Here is a 26060-nt window from a genome sequence, read left to right as displayed (position 1 = left end):
TGCTAATGTGACATAGCAACCCAAACCATGGGATCATCAGAGAGATTAAGATAATAATAATAATAATAATAATAATAATAAAAAGACCTTTCCCACGAAAGGTTCTAATGATGCACAATGACCCCTGGCACAGTCATAGAACAAAAGATAGAGGGAATACCAAAAGAGAGCAAGCCAGTTGCCATATAAGGCCCTCCCTCCCCATAGACAGAGAGGCAGGTGTGTGACAGCCAGAGACAGGAGGCAAGGGGTTGCTGCAATCTCAGCGTCAGAGACCTAATCTTCCACAAACTGTGAGCAGGCTCCCAGTTGCTAACCACGCCTTCCTAGGATCCAGGACGGTTAACATTTGCCAACTGTGTCACAGCCTGAGATGAATTCCCCAGAGGAGACACACAGCACACCTTGGGACTGTACTCTAATGGAGCACCTGGGAAACCAAGCAGCTGGGACCAGAGAGGGGAAAAAGACCCATCTGGGACAGTGTGCTTGCCAAACACTCAGTCATCTGAGTTGCTCAGGCCTGCGGCTGCTGCTGCTAAGTCGCTTCAGTTGTGTCCAACTCTGTGTGACCCTGTAGATGGCAGCCCACCAGGCTCCACCATCCCTGGGATTCTCCAGGTAAGAACACTGAAGTGGGTCGCCATTTCCTTCTCCAAAGCATGAAAGTGAAAAGTGAAAATGAAGTCGCTCAGTAGTGTCCAACTCTTAGCAACCTCATGGACTGCAGCCCATCAGGTTCCTCCGTCCATGGGATTTTCCAGGCAAGGGTACTGGAGTGGGCTGCCATTGCCTACTCCGTGCTCAGGCCTGAGAAGGGCACAAAACTTACAGTCCATCTGGATCTGTGTCCTTGTAGAACTCCCAAGAACCTAAGTGGCTTAGACCTACAAAATGCATGAAATGCAGCGCCCACTTGGGGCAGTGTCCTAGTAGAACACCCTGGAGCTTAGGTGAAGGAGGAAACAGAACAGGCTCTATCTTGAAAGCGGAACTCCATCTTGGGCTGGACTGTGGATTTTGAATTATATGCCCAGTATCTATGGAAACAACATACCAACTGGAAAACCAGGCCCCCGGAAGGAAGAGGCCCAGGGCTCTCCATCACCAAAAAGAATACCCTATCTGTGTAACCAAATAGAATCATACATTCTATTATGCTTATTGGGGTGTGACCACAGGCCTAGTGATAATTGTCCACTGTTAACTACCTAGACTTAAGGCATATGAATCACGGGTTAACTTTGATTATCAGGGAATTTGGGGAGGCGGGTTTGTGTACATACACTTAGGGTATATAAGGGTTTCACAAAAAGTGTTCAGGGTCCTTGGCTAAGAGGAGACTCCGCCTTGGTCCCGCTGGTGTAATCAACTGCACTCCACATATCTTAATTGTCCTTCTGAGCGAGTTTGTTTCCCAGAATGCATGGCTGTAACATAGGCAGTGTGGACCTGGGAAGTTCACACAACCTTGGGCTGTGGCATACCCAGTGTGGTCCATCCACTGTGAACACTCCCCACAGATGACAGTGGTATTTGTTAGCAGTGTCCTTCCCTCTCTTCAACACAAACGAACAAGTGAGCCTAAATAAGTGGTCACCTTCACCCCCTTGTGCCAGGGTGGAAATTAGACACTGAAAAGACTTTCAAACAGAGAAAGCCAAAATTAAACAAAGATGGGGGAACTTCACTGGAAGCGACAGGTGCAACAGATTAAAACCCTGCAGCTAATACTGAGACTGAACTTTAAGGGGTACCTTTAGACCTTGAGAACTCTTACAAGCAGGAACAAGGAACTATCTGACACTGAACTAACCCCACACTGCCCAAAACAACCCCAAAGAAATTCCTAGATATATTTTTATTATTATCACTTCTTAATGTTTTAAAAAATGTTAACTCTTTATTACTCCTTTAACTTTCATTTTTATAGCCTACTATTTCCTTTTCCCAAAATATCCTATTTTTCTTTTTCAGAATAAATTTCATATATATATATAATTTTTGTAATTGATTTTGTTTGGTATTTTTTATGTTGTATTTTTATTTTTTAATATAAATTTATTTATTTTAATTGGAGGCTAATTACTTTACAATGTTGTATTGGTTTGGCCACACATCAACATGAAACCGCCATACATATACATGTGTTCCCCACCCTGAATCCCTCTCCCACCTCCTTCCCTGTACTATCCCTGAGTCATCCCAGTGCACCAGCCCCAAGCATCCTGTATCATGCATCGAACCTGTTTATGTTGTATTTCTTTCTTTTTTTAATATAAATTTATTTATTTCATTTGTAGGTTAACTATTTTATGATATTGTATTGGTTTTGTCATACATCAACATGAATCCACCACAGGTATACACGTGTTCCCCATCCTGAACCCCCCTCTCTCCTCCCTCTTCGTACCATCCCTCTGGGTCATCTCAGTGCACCAGCCCCAAGCATCCAGTATCATGCATCAAACCTGGCTGGACTGGCGATTTGTTTCATATATGATATTATACATGTTTCAATGCCATTCTCCCACATCATCCCATCCTCTCCCTCTCCCGAGGAGTCCAAAAGACTGTTCTATACATCTGTGTCTCTTTTGCTGTCTCGCATACAGGGTTATCGTTACCATCTTTCTAAATTCCATATATATGTGTTAGTATACTGTATTGGTGTTTTCCTTTCTGGCTTACTTCACTTTGTATAATAGGCTCCAGTTTCATCCACCTCATTATAACTGATTCAAATGTATTGTTTTTAATGGCTGAGTAATAATCCATTGTGTATATGTACCACAGCTTTCTTATCCATTCATCTGCTGATGGACATCTAGGTTGTTTCCATGTCCTGACTATTGTAAACAGTATGAGTCTAACCTATATTATAGGTTTTAACTTTTGCTTTTTTATATTTGTTATCAATTATGTACCTTTAAGAATCAAACCTTCAGCATCTATTTTCACTTAACAATTTGATTATTGGCTTGATGGCTCTCTCCCCTTTTGACTTTCCCTCATCTCCTCCAGGTCACCTCTATCTCCTTCCTACCTCTTCTTTTCATAACTCTGTGAACCTCTCTGGGTTTTCCAGTCTGTGCAGAGCACTTAGGGATTTGATTACTGTCTAGATTTCTCTCTCCACTTTTGACTTCCCCTTTTCTCCTCCTTATCCCCTCTATCTCCCTCCTACCTCTTCTCTGCTCTATATAATTCTGCGAATCTCTCTGGGTATTCCTGGCTGTGAAGAATTTTTTCATCATTAACTTGGGTTTTATCACCTGTGCTGTATGGATGGAAAAGTCTTGAGACTACCTTAAGAGAAGGACTAAAAGTAAGAGGCAGGAGGCTTAAATCCAAAACTTTGAAACATTAGAGAACTCCTGACCCCAATGAACAGTAATAGACAAGAGTTCACCCCCAAGTTCTCCACAACTACACTGAAACCAAGTTCTACCCTAGAGTGAACAAGTTCCAGTGCAAGACACACCATGCTGATTTGCCAGCAAAACAGTAACACAACACTGAACATTAAAAGACAGGTTGCTCAAAGCCATGCCAAACCCATAGACACCCCAAAACTCACTATGAGACACTTTATTGAACTCCAGGGAGAGGAGATCCAGTTCCACCCACCAGAACAGAGACACAAGCTCCCCCAACCAGAAAATCTTGACAAGCCAGTGGTCCAACCCACCCACATGGAGCAGACTCCAGTTAAGAGGAACCATGAACCTCCAGCCTGCAGAAAGGCCATTTGAAACACAGCAATCTAAACGAAATGGAAAGGCAGATAAATATTCAGCTGATAAAAGATCATGGTAAAACCCCACCAAACCAAACAAAAGAGGAAGATATAGGGAGTCTACCTGAAAAAGAATTCAGGATAATGACAGTAAAGATGATCCAAAATCTTGAAAACAAAATGGAGTTATAAATAAATAGAGACAAGTATTGAGAAGGTGCAAGAAATGTTCAGCAAAGACTTTAAAAAAAATAAAGAAGAGTCAATCAATAATGAACAATGCAATAATGGAGATGATATGCATTCTGGAGGGAACCAACAATAGAAAAACTGAGATAAAAGAGAGAATAAGTGAGATGGAAGATAGAATGGTGGAAACAAATGAAGCAGAGAGGAAAAAAGAAAAAAAAAGAATCAAAAGAAATGAGGACAATCTCAGAGACCTCTGGGACAATATTAAACACCCCAACATTTGAATCATAGGTGTCCAAGAAGAAAAGACGAAAAGAAAAGGCATGAGAAAATACTTGAGGAGATAATAGTATAAGTCTTCCCTAAAATGGGGAAAGAAATAGCTGCCCAAGTTGAAGAAGCCAGAGAGTCCAAAACAGGATAAGCCCAGGGTGAAACACCCAAATAAAGCGATGAAAGAGAAACTCATACAACTAAGATTACTTTACCCATCAAGGATTTCATTCAGATATGAAGGAAAAATCAAAAGCTTTACAGACAAACAAAAGCTAAGATAATTCAGAACCACCAAACCAGGTATTCAACAAATGCTAAAGGATCTTCTCTAGACAGGAAACACAGAAAAGATTTAGAAAAGCAAATCCAAAACAACAAAGTAAATGGTAACAGGATAATACTTATCAATAATAACCTTAAATGTAAATGGGTTCGATGCTCCAACCAAAAGACAAAGACTGGCTGAATGGATACAAAAACAAAACCCCTATATATATTGTCTACAAGAGACTCACCTCAAACCGAGGGAAACATAGGGACTATGTGTGTCCTAAGGACTGAAAGTGAAGGGCTGGAAAAAGATATTTCATGCAAATGGGGACCAGAAGACAACAGGAGTTGCAATACTTACATCATATAAAATAGACTGAAGAAAGGACCATGATAAAAGAAAAAGGACACACTACATAATGACCAGGGATCAATTCAAGAAGAATATATAATAATTATGTGTGTGTGTACATATATATATATATATATCTTTGTATTTGCAAATGCTAAATTTTTTATAAACGTTCTCTCTTACAGTGAGTCATATATATTCTCTATTTCTCTTTCTTTCAGATTCTCAGATTTAATAACATGCATTGGTTTAAATAACTAAATCTGACTTACCTCTCCATATTGCTTCTGCATACGTACACATATATTTCTTTATACTTTTGATGCTTTGGTATTGGTGTATAAGGGGGTGGCTGGTGCTTGGAAACCTGGTCTGCAGTGTACTTACCAGTGTTGTTTGACTTGCAGTGAGCATCACTTTTTTCCCCTCAGATGTATTGAATTTAATTTTGAACTATTAAAGCTTTCTCTTAGGCATTGGATACATTTATTCTCTGCTGCCTTTAATTCTGCAGAAGGGAATGGCAACTCACTCCAGTATTCTTGCCTGAAGAATCCCATGGACAGAGGAGCCAAGCAGGCTACAGTTTGTGGGGCTGCAAAGAGTTGGAATGGCTGAGCGACTAACACTGCCTTTAATTCAGTATTCTTTCACACACACACACCCAACATAGGAGTGACTCAATATTTAAGGCAAATGCTAACAAGAATAAAAGGTGAAATTAACAGTAGCATAATAATAATGGGGGACTTTGATACTCCACACACACCTATGGATAGATCAATCAAACATAAAATTAGCAAGGAAACACAAGCTTTAAATGATACAATGGACTAGTTAGACCTAATTGATATCTATAGGGCATTTCATCCCCCAAAAATGAATTTCTACTTTTTTCAATGGGACATAATTAAAATAAATAAAAATAAATGAAATAATTTCAAGCATCTTTTGTGATCACAGTGCAGTGAGACTAGATGTAAAGTACAGAAAAAAAATATGATAATTTCAATAGATTCAGAGAAACCTTTTGACAAAATTCAAAACCCACTTATGATAAAAATTTTTCAGAAAGCAGCATGGAAGGAACATGTCTCAACATCAGTTAACTTCAGTTCAGTCACTCAGTCATGTCCACCTTTTTGAGAGTCCATGGACTGCAGCACGCCAGGCTTACCTGTGCATGACCAACACTCGGAGCTTGTTCAAACTCATGTCCATTGATTCGGTGATGTCATCCAACCATCTCACCCTCTGTTGTCCCGTTCTGCTCCCTCCTTCAAACTTTCGCAGCATCAGGGTCTTTTCCAATGAGTCTGTTCTTCTCATTAGGTGGCCAAGGTATTGGAATTTCAGTTTCAGCATCAGTTCTTCAATGAATATTTAGGACTGATTTCCTTTAGGATGGACTGGTTGGATCTCCTTGCAGTCCAAGGGACTTTCAAGAGTCTTCTCCAGGACAACAGTTCAAAAGCATCAATTCTTCAGTGCTCAGCTTTCTTTATAGTACAACTCTTACATCCATACATGACTCCTGGAAAAACCATAGCTTTGACTAGATGGCAAAGTAATGTCTCTGCTCTTTAACATGATGTCTAGGTTGGTCATAGCTTTTCTTCCAAAGAGCAAGCATCTTTTAATTTCATGGCTGCAGTCATCATATGCAGTGATTTTTGAGCCCAAGAAAATAAAGTCTCTCACTGTTTCCATTGTTTCTCCATTTATTTGCCATGAAGTGATGGGACCCGATGCCATGATCTTAGTTTTTGAATGTTGAGTTTTAAGCCAAGTTTTAAGCTTTTTCCACTCTCCTCTTCCACCTTAATCAAAAGGCTCTTTAATTCTTCTTCACTTTCTGCCATAAGGGTGGTATCATCTACATATCTGAGGTTATTGATATTTTTCCCATCAATCTTGATCCTAGCTTGTGCTTCATCCAGCCAAGCATTCTGCATGATGTACTCTGCTTTTAAGTTATATAAACAGGGTGACAATATAGAACCTTGATGTACTCTTTTCCCAAGTTGGAATCAGTCTGTTGTTTTATGTCTGTTTCTAACTGATGCTTCCTGACCTGCATACAGATTTCTCAGTAGGCAGGTAATGTTGGTCTGATATTCCATATTTTGAAGAATTTTCCATTCTTTATTGTGATCTACAAACTTGCAGGCTTTGGTGTAATCAATAAAGCAGAATGAGTAAACTCTCTCATTCATATCCAACTATTTGCACCCCCATAGACTATAACCTGCCAGGCTCCTCTGCCCATGGAATTTTCCTGGCAAGGATACCAGAGTGGGTTGACATTTCCTTCTCCAGAATAAAACAGAAGTAGACTTTTTTCCCTGGAATTCTCTTATTTTTTTTTTTTTTAATGATCCAATGGTTGTTGACAATTTGATCTCTGATTCCTCTGCCTTTACTAAATCCACTTGACCATCTAGAAACTAATGGTTCATGTAGTGTTGAAGCCTGGCTTGGAGAATTTTGAGCATTACTTTGCTAGCATGTGAGATGAGTGCAATTGTCTGATAGTTTCAACATTCTTTTTCATTGCCCTTCTTTTTGATTGGAATGAAAACTGACCCTTTCCATTCCTGTGGCTACTGCTGAGTTTTCCAATTTTGCTGATATATTGATTGTAGCACTCTAACAGCATCTTATTTTAGTATTTGAAATAGCTCTACTGGACTTCCAACATAATATACCTCAAAATAATAGAAGCCGTATATGACAAATGAACAGCAAACATTATCTTCAATTGTGAAAAATTGAAATTATTTCCCCTAAAATAAGGAACAAGAGAAGGGCACCCACTCTCACCACTACTATTCAGCATAGTTTTGCAAGTCCTGGCCACAGGAATTAGAGATGGAAAGTAAATAAAAGAAATACAGTTTGGAAAAGAAGTAAAACTTTCACTGTTTACAGATGACATATTCTCTACATAGAAAACCCTAAAGACACGACCAGAAAATTACTAGACCTAATCAATGAATATAGTAAAGTGGAAGGATATAAAATTAATACACAGAAATCCCTTGCACTTCTATACACTGACAATGAAGAAACAGAAGAGAATTAAGGAAAAAATTCCATTCACCATTGCAAGGAAAAGAATAAAATACTTAGGAATAAATTTACCTAAAGAAATAAAAGACCTATACGTAGAAAGCTATAAAATACTGATGACAGAAATGAAAGATGATACATGTAGATGGACTGGAAAAATTAATAGAGTGAAAATTAGTATACTACCCCACAAAAATGTATAGATTCAACACAATCCTTATGAAGCTACCAATGATATTTTTCACAGAACTAGGACAAATAATTTCACAATTTGTAAGGAAACAAAAAAGCTCGAATAACCAAAGCAATCTTGAGAAAGGAGAATGGAACTGGAGGAATTAACCTACCTAACTTCAGACCACAGTACATAGCTACAGTCATCAAAACATTATGGTACTGGCACAAAGATAGCAATATAGATAAATTGAACAAAATAGAAAGCCCAGAGATAAAACCATGCACCTTGGACACCTTATCTTTGACAAAGGAGGCAAAGATATACAATGGAGAAAAAATAGTCTCTTTAACAACTGGTGCTGGGAAAACTGGTAAATCACCTATAAAAGAATGAACCTAGAACACTTTCTAACACTCTACACAAAAATACACTCAAAATGGATTAAAGATCTAAATTTAAGACCAAAAACTATGAAACTCTTAGAGGAAAACATAGGCAGGTCACTCTCTGACATAAGTTACAGCCAGATCCTCTATGACCCACTCCCAGAGTAATGGAAACAAAAATAAACAAATGGGACCTAATTAAACTTAAAAGCTTTTGCACAACAAAGGAAACTCTAAGCAAGGTAAAAAGACAGTCTTCAGAATGGGAGAAAATAACAAAAAAACAACTGACAAAGAATTAATCTCCAAAATATACAAACAGTTCATGCAACTCAATACCTGAAAAATAAACGACCCAATGAAAAAGTGGGCCAAAGAACGAAACAGACATTTCTCCAAAGAATCATACAGATGGCCAACAAACAGATGAGAAGATGTTCAACATCACTCATTATCAGAGAAATGCAAATGTAAACCACAATGAGATACCGTCTCATGATGGTCAGAACGGCTGCCATAAGAAGGTATTTGCCAACTGAGCTTTCAGGGAAACCCATAAAAATGTCTGCAAACAACAAACGCAGTGTGAAGTGTGAAGAAAAGGGAATACATTTATACTGGTTGTAAGAATGCAGACTAGTACAGCCATTATGGAGAACAGTGTGGAGATTCCTTAAAAAAAAAAAAAAAAAAAAAAAAAACTGGTAATAGAACTGCCTTATGACCCAGCAATACCACTTTGGGGCATACACACCAAAGAAACCAAAATTGAAAGAGATTAATGTACCATAAAGTTCATTGCAGCACTGTTTACAGTAGCTTAGACATGGAAGCAACCTAGATGTCCATCACCAAACAAATGGATGAGGAAGCTGTGCTACATATACACAATGTGCTATTACTCAGCCATAAAAAAGAACACATTTGATTCAGTTCTAGTTAGGTGGATGAAACTGGAGCCTATTATACAGAGTTAAGTAATTTAGAAAGAGAAACACCAATAAAGTGAAAGAAAGGAAGTGAAGTCACTCACTCATGCCTAACTTTGAGACCCTGTGGACTGTAGCTTACCAGGCTCCTCCGTCCATGGGATTCTATAGGGAAGAATACTGGAATAGGTTGCAATATCCTTCTCCAGGGGATCTTCCTGACTCAGTGATTGAACCCGGGTCTCCTGCATTACAGGCAGACGTTTTAACCTCTGAGCCACCAGGGAAGCTAATATAGTACATTATTGCATATATATATGGAATTTAGACAGATGGTAACAATGACCCTATATGCAAAATAGCAAGAGACACAGATGTAAAGAACAGAATTTTGGATTATGTGGGAGAAGGCAAGGTTGGGATGCTTTGAGGGAATACCATTGAAACATATATATTACCATATGTAAAATAGATGGCCGGTGTAAGTTTGATGCATAAAGCAGTGTACTCAAAGTCAGTTCTCCAGGCGGATAGGGCAGTGGGGAAAGTGAGAGGGGAGTTCAGAATAGGGGAACATGTGTAGCTGTGGCTGATTCATGTTGATCTGTGGTTAAAAAACAAAACAAAACAAAACATGATTTTGTAAAATAGCCTCCAATTAAAATAAATTAATTAATTTTAAATAGAAATCAATTACAAGAAAAAAATGGAAAAAAGCTCAAAGACATAAAGATTAAACAACTTTAATCTTACAATATTACTAAATCTTAAAATATTTACTAAAAAAATGGATCAAGGAATATATCAGAGGAAGTAAAATATACCTCAAGACAATTGAAAGTAGTAACACAACTTTCCAAAATCTATGGACTACAACAAAAGCAGTTCTAAGAAATGATTCAAGCCTATCATAAGAAAGAAGAAAAATTTTGAACAACCTAACTTGCCACCTAAAGTAATTTTAAAAATAAAATAAAACCAAACCCTAAAGTTGGTGGAAGAAACGAAATAATAAGAGCAGAACAAAATGGAAAAAAAATTTTTTAAAAAAGAAAGAAAAATAAAAAGTCAATGAAACTAAAAAATAGTTTCCTGGTGCCTGCCAGGCAGGAGAATCTGTAGATATCTTAAGACTGAGCAGTTGCCAACTATGTTAAGACTTTAGCACTATACTATGAATTTGCTTCCAGTAGGTCCACTTATCCAACCCAGGTTGACATGCTCCCCTTCCAGCCTGGGGACTGAGTCCTCCTCAAGCTTGAGGAGAGCAAGGATCTAAACATTAGCTTGCTGCCAAGCAGACAGGACTGTACAAGGTTCTTCTGGAACACTCAATCCTCTGCTAAATTAGGTCAAGATCATGGATTCATCAAACCTGAGTAAAATTCACTCCTCCAAAAACTGAAAGAAACAAAGATGCAGACTTGGTCTTGTGAGCCATTAGAACATCTTAAGTTGCTCCTTTGAGTCAATACTCTTACAAGACAAATAATGACAATTTTTTTTCCTTCTGTTTTTAGTTTTACTATGCTTGTGACAGCCACTTGTTTGGAAAGAAATACTTTAATCAAGCAATAGCATAAGGCTGAGCATTCTGGTCACCCTCATTCCAAGTAGTGCACTTTTCATATATGTTAAACGAGTGTCTAAGTGATAATAAAGGGCCTAAACAAGCATTTCATACCCTGCCTAGGACTCTGGAATATTTCCATTCTCAGCCTGAAGGTTCATCACCCACAGAATTGTTGAAACTTCATCTACAGTGGGGAATAATAATGGAATAAATAATCTTACTCCATATTGGATATGATCTTTTAGCCTTAACCTTTTTTCTCTGTTGCCTGTGCTTAGCCTTTCTGGGTCTGTGCCTTTGTAAAGAAAATTTGAGATATACAGGACAACTCATTCTCAGTGCTGTGACTTTTAAAGGTATAATACACTTCATTCAGATAGAGATAAAAAGCCACAGAACATAGAATGAACATTGTTGCCAGACTTACCTGGACAGATGCAAAAATAATTATCGCATCTCCTATGTGTGGAGATCTGACTGGCACCAAAAAGTCTGCACAACCAGACACATTCCACCCCCTTTTAGTATAAAAGGAAACTGAATTCTAACTCATGTAACATGATCCAACCTAACACCTCATTTCTTGATTTATTGGCCTGTTGGGCAGTGAACAGAATAAGCTCAGACTGGTTAACAGTCAGTCACAAAACTAAGAGGCATATATCATGGAACCAGAATTAAAATTTAAAGTCTACTCATTAAAAACTTTTCTTAGTTTCAGAAGGAAACAATTATAGTAATTGTAAATGTTAAAAAATTGAAGTAATGATTCACTTGGCTTCCCTGGTAGCTCAGGTGATAAAGAATCCACCTGCAGTGTAGTAGATCCCAGTTTGATCCCTGGATTGGGAAGATCCCCTGAAGGAAGGCATGGGAACCCACCCCAGTATTCTTGCCTGGAGAATCCTCATGGACAGAGGGGCCTGGTGGGCTGCAGTCCATGGGGTCACAGAGAGTCAGACATGACTGAATGACTAAGCACAATAATGATTCATTCAAGTGAGAAATAAAAGGGAAAAGTGAAATATTTAGAAAGATGCTGTTTTGTTTTTGTGATCTATATTCATATCACTATATATAGCAGTCTTCCTCCATATGAAGAATGCCTATGGAAACTTGGGGAATCAGAGCTTCATTCACTTATTTGTGTCTCTAATGAAAACAATTTCCCCAAATCCAAATAAAACCTTATACTATGTTATCTATTGTTAAATTAAATGAATAATTAAAATCAACCAAATTAAGTAACAGGAGGACCAGATAAATTTGTTGTTCTAAATATAGATTAAGTGAGAATAGCTTTCTAAGGATATTATATATAGTACAATCTAACAAATACCTTTTTGTTTCACTAGGAAGCATAATGAGTTGTTCATGCAAAGGAAGTCAGCAGGTGTGCATATAGGCTCACTGTTCATGAACACTGTAATTAAGAATAGACGAAAATTTGGAATATTTTGTCAGTTACTTGTGCTACTGTCTTATTTTGATTTTCCAGTTTTTGTTTGCTTTAGATGGTGGGGTGGTGAGAATATAAACAATTCTCTGGAGGTATTGTGCCATGAAGAGTACACATTCATTTGAAATCTTATTTTGCATTTATAGACATAAGAAAATCCATCACATTTTTATTCCTGTAATTAATTTCTCATTTTATACTGTTGTGGTCAGGAAAACATGCTTGACATAACTTCTATCCTCTTAAATGTGTTGAAAGTTTCTTTTGTGTGTGTGTGGCCTAGCATGTAATCTCTCCTAGAGAAAGCTCCATGTGCACTTGAAAAGAATGAACATTTTTCTGTTGGATAGAAAGAGCAGGTGGTCTGAACAGACATTTCCCCAAAGAAGAATGTAAATGTTCAATAAGTACATGAAAAGATGTTCAGCATCTTTATTTATTAGAGAAATGCAAATCAAAACTACAATGAGGTATCACTTCACACCTGTGTGAAGAGCTTTAGATAAACAGTTTTTAAATAGCAAATGTAGGTTAAGATGTGGAGAAAAGGAAACACTAGTTATCTGTTGGTGAGAATGTAAATTGGTACAGCCAGTATGAAAGACAGTATGGAGCTTTCTCAAAAAGTTAAGAACAGAAGTGCTATGCAATTCAGCAACTCCACTGCTGCATATATATTTATAACACTCATTCTAAACCAAATATACACTCAATGTTCATGAAGTGTTCTTTATAATAACCAAGATATGGAAACCACCTAAGTGTATATCAGCATATGAACAAAGAAAACGTGGTGTATATATACACTATGAATTGTTACTTAATCATAAAAAGAATGAAATAATGTCATTTGTAACAATGGGTCTAGTGGGTCTAGTGGTTATTATGCCTAGTGAAATAAGTCAGACAGAGAAAGGTTTATACTCTATGCTACCTGTATATTGGAAACCTAAAAAATAAAATAAATAAATGTATATAACAAAAAAAGTAGAATCATAGATATAAAGAATAAACTAGCAATTACCAGTAGGAGATGGAAGTGGGGAAAGATAAGAATATGGGGTTAAAAGATACAAGCTACTTTGTAGAAAGTAAATGAGCAACAAGAATATATTGCACAGCAATGGGAAATATAACTTATTTTATAATAACATTAATTGCATTAAAATCTAAAAAAAATTGAATCACTATTTTGTATATCAAAGACTAATATACATTCACTATACTTCAATAAAATAAAAAGAAAATATATCACAGTGCTTGCTATAAATTGAATTATGTCTCTTTCCCCAAATTTCTATGTTGAATCCATAAGCCCAAGAGTGATGTTATTTGCAGAGAGGTCTTTGGGAAGATAATTTGGTTCTGATGAACTAATAATGGTGGGGTTCTTTTGATTGTAGTAGTGTTCTTATAAGAAGAGACACAAGGTAACTAACTAATTATATGATGAACTAGCATTCAGTCTCCCTCTCCCTTTGTCTCTCCTCTCTGTCTCTCTGTGCTTGTGTGTGTGTGCATGTGATATTAGGAATATTGAAAAGCTGGCCTTCTGAGACTCACAAAGAAAGCTCTCACAAGAACTCAAACATGCTGGCAACCTGACGTAGGATCTCCACACTCCAAACTTTGAGAAAATAAATTTCTATTGCTTAAGCCACCCAACCTACAGTGTTTCATTATGTTAACTCATGATATGGCTGGCATTAAAAAGTGGGTGGTGATTTATCAAACACCTAAATTGTAAAGTTGTTTTAGAACTGAGTAATAGTTTTGAGTGCATACTAAAAATATGGATGTTAACAGTGATTCTGCGGAAGTCCAGATGAAACGAGTAACATATTACTTGAAATTAAGGAAAATAAAATCTTTTGTATAAAGTGGCAAAGAATCCACTGACGCGCAATCTAGTGTTTTGTGGAAGATAGGACTTGTGGGTGATGAGATGAGTTCATTTGCCTAAAAATATTTCTAAGCAAAGTGTTAATGGAGTGTCTTGGTTCATCCCGACATCCTAAAGTAAGATCTGGAAAAAAGAGATAAAGAAGGAATTTTTAATGAAAAAAGGAGAACCATAACTTGAAGATTGGGAAAATTCTCAGTCTATTTATGCTGCAAAAAGTAAGACAGCTTGTTTTAAAGATAATCATGTGGCTGAAAACCACTTAATACAGAATCTGTGGGATTATATGAGTAGACACTCTACAACAATTCACTGAAAGGTGGAGATGGAGTGAAATGAAGGGAGACTGTAAGTATTCCTGGAACTGGCAGAACTGGATGCCTGAAAAGCTATTCTTCAAGAGGGAAATGTTATTGTGTAGTCAATTTAGGGTACATCAAGGCCATCATCTTGGTTCAAAATGCAAAATGGCCTTGAGTTAAGCATTTTCAATGTCTTGTGAACTGAGAGAATGCTAAGAAAGGAGAAAATAAGGCTATGATGTGTGTCATTTTACTTAAGGCCTGTAAGTCATTATATAGCACATTCATTCCAAGGATAGAAGAGGAACTGGGATGTCTTCAAGTATCTGGTTCTAGTTTTCTGGTTAATCAGTCATCAAGTTCTTGGAATGACCTTCTCCACAAGAGACTGGAAGTGGTGCACTAAGTTCACCCTGACCTGACCACATCCATGTGTAGACCCTGGACCCAGAGTCAGAGCAGGAAGAAAAGGGCCTTGTTGAGTTTGAGCTAATAAGATGTGGGAATATGGGCAACTTAGAATAGGTCTAATGATGGTGGCAGGAGATTTTCTCCCTGACCAAGAATGGAGGCTCCCTACCACTGGGGCTTACACCATTGCATTGTCAGACTTCACTTAGGAAACATCAGTGCAAAACTTAAATTAAGAATTTCACAACACAGATCATCAAACACAGCAAACACAGATCATCAAACTCTAAGAAGACGATTTTGAACTCAGGATCCCTGGGGGGGGGGGAATAGAAATGGGGACTGAAATAATGATAAAGAAGCAATGAGATCAGGATGTCAGAGGAAAAAAAAAAAAAAGACTTGGCAGAGAGAACTTAAGGATGAAGGCAATGAGGCATTAAAAAAAAAGGCAAGGTCAAATAGGATGCAGATATGTTGCTTAAGGATGGTGGGAACCAAACAAGAGGAATAAAGACTGTTATATTTTGCAAAGGATATGGCGGGATAGACACCATGAGTTTAATAGGACTCACAGAAAGATGAGGAAATAAAAGTAGAGAAAAATAGTCAGAGAGCTTGTATTTGCTTCTGAATGTTACTATTGTAGTCCCATGAGCTCAGAAGTTTAGGAGACATCCAGAAAATAATATCAGCATATTTTTTGAATAACAGGAGTATACACATACAAAAGTGATCCAAACAAAAGCTTTTTTCAATTATCAACCATTTCCCATCCTCAGATGATGACTACTAATATTTGCTAAGAATTTTTAATTTAAATTTATGAGACATTAACATGCTTTTTGTTTACTTTTGTTTTGATTTTGTAAGATTTTTGTCTGGTTTCTGTAACAGAATACAGGTGACCTCACAGAAAAAAATTGGGTGTGTTTCTTCTTTATTTTTTGTAATAGTTTGAGAAAAATAGGTATGAACTATTCTCATATTTTAGTGGAATCAAGCCATCCAATCCTTGATTTCCATCTGCTGGAAGTTTTAGATTACTAATTCAATTTCATTACTAGTGCTCAATATATTTCATCCTGATTCTGTCCTGGGAGATTTTATGTTTCTAGAAATTTGTTCCTTTCTTCTAGTTTCTCTCTCTCTCTTTTATTTTTTTTTTTTGTTATTTAGGCATTTTTGGTAATATTTTCATAATTTTTGTAGCTCTGTAATGTCAGTTGTTATTTCTCTTCTTTTATTTCTTGTTTCATATAGTTGTTCAGCTCAGTTCAGTCACTCAGTCATGTCCAAAACTTTGTGACTCCATGATTCGCAGCACTCCAGGCCTCCTTGTCCATCACCAAGTTCCAGGATTGACTCAAACTCATGTGCATCGAGTTGGTGATGTCATCCAGCCATCTAATCCACTGTCGTCCCTTTCTCCTCCTGCCCCCAGTCCCTCGCAGCATCAGGGTCTTTTCCAATGAGTCAACTCTTCGCATGAGGTGGCCAAAGTATTATAGTTTCAGCCTCAGCACCAGTCCTTCCAATGAACACCCAGGACTGGTCTTCTTTAGGATGAACTGATTGGACCTCCTTGCAGTCCAAGGGACTCTCAAGAGTCTCCAACACCACAGTTCAAAATCATCAATTCTTCAGCACTCAGGTTTCTTCACAGTCCAACTCTTACATCCATACATGATCACTGGAAAAACCATAGCCTTGACTATATGGACCTTTTTTGGCAAAGTAATATCTCGGCTTTGGCGGATTCATGTTGATGTATGGCAAAACCAATACAATATTGTAAAGTAATTAACCTGCAATTAAAAAAAAAAGTAAATTTATATTAAAAATAAAATAAAATAAATAAAATGCTATTTATGTTGGTCATAACTTTCCTTCCAAGGAGTAAGCATCTTTTAATTTCATGGCTACAGTCACCATTTGCAGTGATTTTGGAGCCCCCCAAAATAAAGTCTGACACTGTTTCCACTGTTTCCCCATCTATTTCCCATGAAGTGATGCAGCCAGATGCCATGATTTTCGTTTTCTGAATGTTGAGCTTTAGGCCAACTTTTTCACTCTCCTCTTTCACTTTCATCAAGAGGCTTTTTAGTTCCTCTTCACTTTCTGCCATAAGGGTGGTGTCATCTGCATATCTGAGGTTATTGATATTTCTCCAAGCAATCTTGATTCCAGTGTGTGCTTCTTCCATCCCAGCATTTCTCCTGATGTACTCTACATATAAGTTAATTAAGCAGGGTGACAATATACAGCCTTGACGTACTCCTTTTCCTATTTGGAACCAGTGTGTTATTCCATTTCCAGTTCTAACTGTTGCTTCCTGACATGCATATAGGTTTCTCAAGAGGCAGGTCAGGTGGTCTGGTATTCCCCTCTCTTTCAGAATTTTCCACATTATATTGTGATACACACAGTAAAAGGCTTTGACATAGTCAATAAATCAGAAATACATGTTTTTCTGGAACTCTCTTGCTTTTTTGATGACCCAGCAGATGTTGGCATTTAGATCTCTGGTTCCTCTGCCTTTTTAAAAACCAGCTTGAACATCTGGAAATTCACGTTTCATGTATTGCTGAAGCCTGGCTTGGAGAATTTTGAGCATTACTTTACTAGCATGTGATCAAGACCATCCCCATGGAAAAGAAATGCAAAAAAGCAAAATGGCTGTCTGATGAGGCCTTACAAATAGCTGTGAACAGAAGAGAAGTGAAAAGCAAAGGAGAAAAAAAGGAATGATATTCCCATTTGAATGCACAGTTCCAAAGGATAGCAAGGAGAGATAAGAAAGCCTTCTTCAGCAATCAATGCAAAGAAATAGAGGAAAAGAACAGAATGGGAAAGACTAGAGGTCTCTTCAAGAAAATTAAATATACCAAGGGAACATTTCATGCAAAGATGGGCTCAATAAAGGACAGAAATGTATGGACCGAACAGAAGCAGAAGGTATTAAGAAGAGGTGGCAAGAATACACAGAACTGTACAAAAAAGATCTTCACGATCGAGATAATCACGATGGTGTGATCACACACGTAGACCCAGACATCCTGGAATGAGAAGTCAAGTGGGCCTTAGAAAGCAAAACTACGAAGAAAACTAGTGGAGGTGATGGAGTTCCAGTTGTGCTATTTCAAATCCTGAAAGATGATGCATTGAAAGTGGTGCACTCAATATGCCAGCAAATTTGGAAAACTCAGCAATGGCCTCAGTACTGGAAAAATCAGTTTTCATTCTAATCCCAAAGAAAGGCAATGCCAAAGAATGCTCATGTAGTTGAGCCCTATAGTTACTTCTTGATAATTATGAAGTCATCTAGCTAAGGATTTCTGAATTTTACCTTCTGGGGAAAAAAAAAAATCAGCTCTTGTTTCACTAATTCTTTCCATTTGGGGGAAGGGGAATCCTTTATAACACTTCTGATCTTTATTTCCTTCCTTCTATTGATTTTGGGCTTTGTTCTTCATTTAATTCCTTTAGATGGTAGGTGAGGTTATTTATTTGAGATGTTTTAGTTTTCTGAGGTAGGTCTGTTCTGTATCATTATAAAATTCCTTCTTAAAAGTTCTTTTGCCACATCCCCTGCATTATGAAAAGTTGTGTTTTTACTTTCATTTGTCTCAAGGAATTTTCTGATTTTATATTTGATCTCTTCATTGACCCAATGCTTTTATAGTAGTATGTTGTTTATTCTCCACGTTGGTTCTTTTCCCTTTTTTCTTTATTTATTTGATTTCTAGTTTCATACCATTGTTTGGAACAAAAATGCTTGATAAACTTTCTATTCTCTTACAATTGTTGAAGCTTGTTTTCTGATCTAACATGTGATCTATTGTCACGAAGATTTCTTGTGCACTTCAAAAGAATATTATTCTGCTGTTTTTGCATGGAATGTCTTATAGATCTTTATTAAGTTCAACTAGTCTAATATGTCATTTATGATCACTGTTCCTTTTAAACTTTTTGTATGCTTTGTCCTTGGATGTAAGTGGGTTGTTAAAGTCATCTACTGTGAATATATTATTGCCAATTTCTCCCTTCATGTCTATGCATATTTGTTTTATATATTTAGATGTTCCACTTTTGGTGCATATATGTTAATTATTATGGCCTTTTATTTGTTTATCCCTTTGTCATTGTACAATGCCCTTCTTTGTCTTTTTTGTTGTTGTTGTTGTTATAAGACTTTGTTTTAAGTTTATTCATTAGCCATCCTATATATTTTGATTAGAGCATTTAGTCCATTGATATTTGAAGTGATCATTGATAGGTGTGTACTTATAGCCATTTATTATATGTTTTCTCATTGTTTTTGTAGTTATCCATTTTATTCATTTTTTTTCTTTTAGTTTATTCCCTTAGATTTGATTATTTGTTTTAGTGATATGCTTGTCTTCCTTTCTCTTTAGTTTTTTTTTTTTATTATTATTATTGTGAGTATTTTATTACTCTTACTATGGGATCAATATATGTTAGTGTAATAACTATAGCTACATGTTTTAAGCTGATATTCATTAAAATTTAAAAGCATTCTAAAATATCGACATTTTTTATTCCTCTCCCCTTATTTTGTGTTTTGCTATTATATTTTACATCTTCCATTTTATGTGTCAGCTATTTATTGTGTTATGGTCATTTTTATAATTTGTGTCTTTCAATATTTGTACTAGCTTAATCAAGTGGTTAATCTTCAGCCTATACCAGTGGGATTTTTCAATTTCTATACATTCTCATCTTTGTTATAGCTTTTCCTTTTCCACACAGTTGTTGTTTTGTTGCAAGTTGTGTCTGACTCTTTGTGACTGCATGGACTGTAGCCCACCAGATTCCACATTCCTTGGGGTTTTCCTAGGCACAAATGGATTCCCATTTCCTTCTCCAGGGATCTTTCTGACCCAAGGACTGAACCTGCATCTCCTGCATGGCAGGTGGAATCTTTACCACTAAAAATGGCCTCCACATAGAGAAGACCCTTTAGCAATTCTCTTACTATCAGTTCAATATTGAGAAACTATTTTTGATTTTCTTTTTCTTTCTTTCTTTTTTTTTTTTTTGCCATTATTGTCTGAGAAGCCTTTAACTCTCCTTCCATTCTGAATGAAAATCTTGCTTCACAGATTGTTCTATGTTTCAGATTATTTTTTCTTTTCAGTACATTGAATATATAATGCCACTTCCTTCTGGCCTTTAAATTTTCTGCAGAAAAATCATCTTATACCTTTATGGTAGTCCCCTTGTATGTGGCTGTTACTTTTTATCTTGGCATCTTCTGCGAGTTTAAGTCTAGGCTCTGGGCTTAATTTCGAGAGACTTTTGCCACTTGTGGAAATATCTCTCAGATTTTGTTCCTTTTTTTTTTAACAATAGAGAAAAGAGTAGTTTTCACAAGGTTAAAGAAATAACTGTATGACTGTCAAAAAAAAAAAAAATCCATGCAAATATCTGTTCATTTTCATTGATTTCCTAGCATCAGAGTTTGTTATAGAAGATTGGATACATTGAAGACTGGACACTTTTAATAGCGTATTTTCCCCATATTTTAAGAACACAATTATTGAACATTGAATTTCGCCCTTATGAAGTGCTAGCTACATAAACTTAAATAACTCAGAATTTTTTCTTCGAGCAATGTGTCATGTAAAATATTACCCTTTATTCCACTATCCTCTTTTATAAAATTTTTGTTTCATGTTACACCGTTAACATTTTTCATGTCATTGAATTTTCTTCTTTCATAGTATTAAATAATAGAACATAAAGGTGTCATATTATTTAATCAATGATTCCTGATAATATAATTTTTTTTCATATTTTCAATGCTATAAACAAAATTTTAATGAATCTCCTTGAGGCTAAACATATTGAAATATAATTCTTAACTTATACTCTTAATGCAATTGATGTCTTAGTTTGTTCAAATAAAGTTTTGACATTTATCTGTTTTATTTTTATTTTTTAATGAATAAGAAAGTCCATGAGATTAGATCCAGACATTATAGGTCATCTTAAAAACAATGTTCTTATTTTCACTAAAATTTAAGTATTACATGATTGATATTGGGCTTCTCTTATGGCTCAGCTAGTAAAGAATCTGCCTGCAATCTGGAGACCTGGGTTCAACCTCTGGTTTGGGATGATCCCCTGGAGAAGGGAATGGCTACCCACTCCAGTATTCTGGCCTGGAGAATTCCATGAACTATATAGTCCAGGGGGATCACAAAGAGTCACATACAACTGAGTGACTTTCACTTTCCTTCACTGACTGATATTAGTCACTTAATTGAATTCATCAGGCAGTTTTCAAATACCTATTAAAGATAATTTAAATATTAAATAGACAAACTGGTATTTCAAAGACAGTGAATGAGTAAGCCAATTTAAGAAGTATCCACAATCTTCACATTTTAAAAATTCAAATGTAAATGCTATTTTTCTCTGTGCATGATATAGTGTATCTCATGGATATGAAGTAAAAAGAAAACATGCTAGATGAGATTGAAGGCACGTTGTAATTTTCTGGTAACTTAGTTTGACCACTTTTTTGCTTAAGTTTAGACCTGGAGTTTGATCACTTTTTTGCTTAAGTTTAGACCTGGTACATCAGGATTTTGATCAATAAAGAAATGACAACTATTCTTGCTAAATTCTGGGTATTACTGCCAAGAGTTTTGAAAGAAACAAACTAACCACATCCTAGTTTCTTTTGCTCAGTAAGCATATTTTAAGTTACTCCATGATATGCCTCAACAAGCCACTGCTTCATTTCTTCTTACATAATTTTGACAGAACTGTTTGCAAAATCAGTTCCTCAGGGCTATGTTTAGATTTACTGCTGAATCCAATTACTATGTATTATTATAAAAACAATCAAAGTGAATATTATTGATGGTCCTTGTTTTGTGAGCATGCAATTGTTAACTCCAAATATAAATATTTTAATGGCATAATTTCTCACTTTTATAGAAAAGAAAAAATAAATAAGATTTTTAGTATGGAACAATAAAGCACTTACATTTAAGCAAAGTTCTTAAAAAATAAATGCAATGCTGTTGGATGCACAATTCAGACCAAAAGTGCTTTAAACAGCTCTCATTAATAATACTTGCCTAAGATTGCATGAGAGAATATTGTTATGCAAAAAAAAAAGAAAAAAAAAGTTGTTAGGGATGTTAGTTTAAAGCTTTTATGTATGTCTCAACTTCATGTATAATTTAAAAAGAGATTGGAAAACACAGATTTTGCTGTGGGCCAAAGCTGTTCCTTCCCATTCATTTATTATAGTCTATAGCATATTGAAAAGCAGAGACATTACTTTGCCAACAAAGGTACGTCCAATCAAGGCTATGGTTTTTCCTGTGGTCATGTCTGGATGTGAGAGTTGGACTGTGATGAAGGCTGAGCGCCAAATAATTGATGCTTTTGAACTGTGGTGTTGGAGAAGATTCTTGAGAGTCCCTTGGACTGCAAGGAGATGCAACCAGTCCATTCTGAAGGAGATCAGCCCTGGGATTTCTTTGGAAGGAATGATGCTAAAGCTGAAGCTCCAGTACTTTGGGCACCTCATGAGAAGCGTTGACTCATTGGAAAAGACTCTGATGTTGGGAGGGATTGGGGACAGGAGGAGAAAGGGACGACCAAGGATGAGATGGCTGGATGGCATCACGGACTCGATGGACGTGAGTCTGAGTGAACTCCGGGAGATGGTGATGGACAGGGAGGGCTGGCGTGCTGCAATTCATGGGTTCGCAAAGAGTCGGACATGACTGAGCAGCTGAACTGAACTGAACTGATCTCTAGTACCAAGATGATGGTATTTATGGGGAACATGGCATTGGGGAAAAAAAGAAGCTCAACATAGAATTCACTGGAATGAGGGCAGTGCACTTTCACACACAAAGAAGAGAGAATAGAGTACTATGTGTATACATAATATCTAATGAGTTATAATAGTATATATATTTAGAAAATATGTCACTTTCACATTTTATTTAAAAAATTAAACACTCAGAAAGTTTTACCTATATTTGGCTGAATTATATTTGTTTTAGTTTTATAGAGCACTATAAAATACCGTCTGAAACAATGACATTTAATAAGTGAGGGGGAAATGGTGAATTGTATTTTTGTCTTACCCCTTTGTGTTAATTCACATTCCCCAGCTAGTTTTTGTCTTGATCATTAATCATGTTTTCTGGATTCTTTTGGACATTAAATTAATGAAAACAGAATGTGAACAGCATTTACTAAAACTTAAATTTATCAATTACAATTAGGTTGTAAAAATTATACATATGAAGAAAATACTGGAGTTTTTGGACTTTCTTTAATATGTCTACTATGTCCTAATGTGAGTATGAAGATTGATTAGTTGTTGTTGTTTAGTCACTAAGTATTGCCTGATCCTTTGCAACCCTGTGGACTATAGTGTGCCAGGGTACTCTGTCCATGGGAATTCCCAGGCAAGAATACTGGAGTGGGTCACCATTTCCTTCTGCAGGTGATCTTCCCAACCCAGGTATAAAACCCTAGTATCCTGTACTGGCAGGTGGATTCTTTACAGCTGAGCCACAAGGGAAGCCCCCCATGATGATTGACTGCCACATGCAAAATTTTGAATATTACATAATCATAAGGTTATATCTTCATTCTTTTTCATGATGAGTTGTATTAATTATTGCAATAATAGCTTTATAAAGGGTTTATAATTCTATCAATCATTGTTTAATATGTCCTTAGCAGTCACTGATAATAATTTTCTGTGCAACATTTCAGATCGTTTTTGCTTTTCCATCACTTATTTTTTGGAGGAAATCTTTTTGTATTATGAATCCTACAAGTTATGAAAGAGAAGTTCCATGGTAGGATATAGGAACCCAGAAGAAGTTTGTTGTTTCCTCATTGCAAAAAGCTAGCAAACTTGCAGTCTTCCTAATAATCCATATTGCAAAATATAATAAAGCTTATCTCATTGGTTTGTTTTAAAGAGTGAAGAAAGTACTAGATGTAGAAACATTTTGTGAACTTTAAACAGTGGTGAAGTAGGTATTATATAAAATTTCTGTCTCAATCAGGGATGGACCCATTGTTCTTAATGGACTTCTACTTAGTACAAATTCCCAAAAGAGGACTTTGAAATTAGTAAGCAGTGCTCTTATTTAATTAATATTCTTTAAAAATTGTACATTTAACTTTATTAATGTCACACCAATGTGCTATTTGCTAAAGGCTTAAGGTTAATGATTCCTTTCATCTTTCTAGTGTTTAAATTTTACAAATCTAGTAAGAAAACATAAACATTTTTTTTAAATGCATTTATTTTTGTTTTGAAGGATAATTGCTTTACAGAATTGTGTTGTGCTGTGCTTCGTTGCTCAGCCATGTCCAACCGACTCTTTGAGACCCCATAGGCTACATGTAGTCTACCAGGATCCTCTGTACATGGGGATTCTTCAGACAAGAACACTGGAGTGAGTTGCCTTGTTCTGCTCCAGGGGACCTTCCCAACCCAGGGATCAAATTGAGGTCACATACATTGCAGGCAGATTCTTTACCAATTGAGACAATAGGGAAGCCCAAGAATACTGGAGTGGGTAGATTATCCCTTCTCCAGGTGATTGTCCCAATCCAGAAAGAGAACCGAAGTCTCCTAAATTGCAGGTGGATTCTTTACCAGCCGAGTTACCTGCTACAGATAGACACATGCACCCTCCCTCGTAAACTCCTTCCCTTTTCCCACACTATCCACTCCTCAAGTTGGCTACTCAGCCCTGGTTTGAGTTCACTGAGTGATACAGCAAATTCCCATTGGTTATATATTTTACATAGGGTAAAGAAAGCATAAACATTTTACTTGGCAATGTTCCTTGACAATAGGGAGATTTACATAATTTTAGTCTAAAAATAAAATCCAAATCTTAGAAGAAAAGTAAATATGAGTTCTTACTTTTCCAAATCAAAAATTTAAAAATTAGTTAATGCTGTTTTAATTTGAATTAATATCCTTATTTTGTAGATATGTATATAAGACAGCTTAGAATAAATATGCCACATCATTATTTTCTCATTTCTGGAAATAATCTCTAGTAAACAAAGGGTATCTATTTTTATAGGGAAAATGCCATAACCATTTATTTCCTTTGTCAATATTAAGAATAAAAATAATAGTAACAGCAACAACAATCCAACCACATTATTGATTTGTATATCAATAATGAAATATACATCACATAACATACATAAAATATTTTATATTAATAATAATGGTTGAATAATTAGTACAGTCTAATCACAGTAATTACATCATACCTGAGGAATATAATTTTAAAAATAAAAATAACAATTTAGACTTTAATTCTACAGTATTTTCAAGTATATTTTCAGAAATCTCTAAATTATAAATGTTGGAAGAAATTGTGCCTAGAAACAGAAAATGAAGTGTTTCATGTCAATGTCTTTCTGACAGGTTAACCAGACTACTAAGTCCATCATGTGTTCACAAGAAACTTCTGATATCCAGAAACAGGTATGTTAATGCCTGCTTCTATTTACATGAAAGCACAAAGGTTACAAGAAGTTATTGATTTATGATTTTCAAGCAATAAATTTAATGAATGAACAGATATTGTAACCAATCAAAAAATATCTTAATTCAATTTAACTAATAACTGCTAACCAATTTCTATAATTGTATTCAATATAAACCTCCAGAACTTGAACTTACAGTGGGTTTAGAATAAAAACAGAAACTTCCTTGACTATACATTTTACTTTGCATTTTGGAGGCTGAAATATTTCCACTTGCTTAGGGTGGACTTTTGTCTTACTTATTTGTGATCTCCTTTGTGTTTTAGTACCTTGGCCTCATTATTAAATATTTTCTTTGCCAACACATAGCTTATTTGATTTGTCACTATAATATTTATACCTTAAATTTCTCAAAAGTCAATTAAATATTATATTTAAATAGTGGTAACTATTTTAGGAGACTAAGGAAATTGTGGACAAGTTAC

Source organism: Oryx dammah, unplaced genomic scaffold, assembly GCF_014754425.2.
Source record: "Oryx dammah isolate SB20612 unplaced genomic scaffold, SCBI_Odam_1.1 HiC_scaffold_19, whole genome shotgun sequence".
Taxonomy (NCBI): Eukaryota; Metazoa; Chordata; class Mammalia; order Artiodactyla; family Bovidae; genus Oryx; species Oryx dammah.
This window is presented reverse-complemented; position numbering follows the sequence as displayed.